Below are 1,602 nucleotides of genomic sequence, written 5' to 3' on the forward strand. Positions count from 1 at the left end.
TCTCTATCGAGTAAAAGTTATATCGCGATACATATCGTTATCGTTCTATCGCCCAGCTCTACTATGAAGCAGATCATAGATGATATAAAAGAGCATATAATTCTATGGATGTTAGAAGGCAAATTATAATAATAAAATAATGGTTATGAATAAGACTAAGAATAGGTGGAGGTGTATAAGATTATAATTACATGTATGTTACACAAATACGTATGTTACTTGAAAATGAATAATGATTATTCAATATTTATTTCAGTATAGTGGCATAAAGTTCATTACCATCTTCTAAGATCACACCAATGTAAATAATGAGTCTTTACTGAACTCTTTCCCAATAATTTCACATGGATGGCTGTTTTATAGCCAAGCATTTTGCCAACGTGATTAAAAACACTTTCCTAAATAAACTGTTTTTAAAGAAATCTAGTGATTAGGCGTATCAGAGGAATTTCTGTAAGTATTGATCACAATAAAATTAAGGGGGTGGCAGTAAAAACACACTGTGAGCTGAGCAGAGCTGTGACGTCATCAAGTACTCCCCGCTTCCAGTTGTAAAGTTTGTGTAGAGTCCTCGGAAGTCTGGACTTCCAAGTGAACTTACCAAGTACAAACTTGCCTACTTGGGTATTGACAACGGGCTGTTGTACTGTAATATTATCTTCCGTTCAACTAATGTCACAGGGAATTAAGTTGTTAACGAGGTCGTTAGCTAGCAAACACTACCACAAAGACTAGCAGCTTTGCTAGCATCCAGTTTAACGTGAACCCATAACCAGTTTAACACGAACTCATAACCCATTTAGCACTTATTTAAGGAAAATTAAAGACTTCTTATTGACCCTGCAACCTGATGGATTAAGGTAGAAAACAAGGAAAAGCGAGAAATAAGTTCTGTTTTTCAAATAACCCCAAACCAAACTCCACTCAGAAATGCTTCAATTTAAATTTTGCTGATCTGGACAACAACGCAATGAAACAGAAAATACTATACATATATTTTTTATAAATATATACCTCGTACTGGGAATTTCGGATAATATTAGACACATAATGCTGCACGTTTATGGCTTAAACTTTGAGAAGTTGTGGACACGCGGAAGACAACGAGGATCTAAATAAACTTGCTTTTCTTTACGTAAATAATACTACTAATTTAGATGTCGGTCGAACTCCAGAATGCAGTCTGCTTGTTATTAAAACATCTGGGCATGTGCTGTGTATGATGTACGTATTTACAAGTGAGTAAGAAACTAAAACGCTATGAAAACGCAACACACGCTTTTTCATAAGTACAACGACGTCAAACGCCCATCGAACAAACTATCTGCAAACTAATTAAAGTTAATAAAAGAAAATCCGAAAACGAATCTGAAGTAGTCATTATAATGAAAGAGCATAATACACGCTGTCAATAAACGTGAAAAACCTACCACAGCAGTTTTCCCTCGCTTGCTTTCGAATTGACAGGCTGATTCTGCTACGCGCATGCGTAGAAAATAACCCAGGGCACTGCATAAACATGATCAAAGACGTAATGCTTGAAAAAATAAGAAAAATCAAAATCAAAGTCAGTTTTGAAATGCAAATAGAAAAACGTTTTTT

General features: G+C 35.1%; 1 protein-coding gene across 1 annotated transcript in view; it reads right to left on the bottom strand.

The window, feature by feature from the left end:
* pot1 (protection of telomeres 1 homolog) overlaps positions 1-1,478 on the bottom strand; it is a 58,561-nt gene extending 57,083 nt beyond the window's left edge. The window contains exon 1 of the mRNA XM_005747622.2: positions 1,431-1,478. The gene's annotated coding sequence lies outside the window, so the exon portion shown is untranslated. The remainder of the gene's footprint in view (positions 1-1,430) is intronic.
* Between the last annotated feature and the right edge of the window lie 124 nt (positions 1,479-1,602).

The sequence above is a fragment of the Pundamilia nyererei genome, unplaced genomic scaffold (genome assembly GCF_000239375.1).
Source record: "Pundamilia nyererei isolate P.nyererei 1_Seehausen unplaced genomic scaffold, PunNye1.0 scaffold00201, whole genome shotgun sequence".
Lineage (NCBI taxonomy): Eukaryota > Metazoa > Chordata > Actinopteri > Cichliformes > Cichlidae > Pundamilia > Pundamilia nyererei.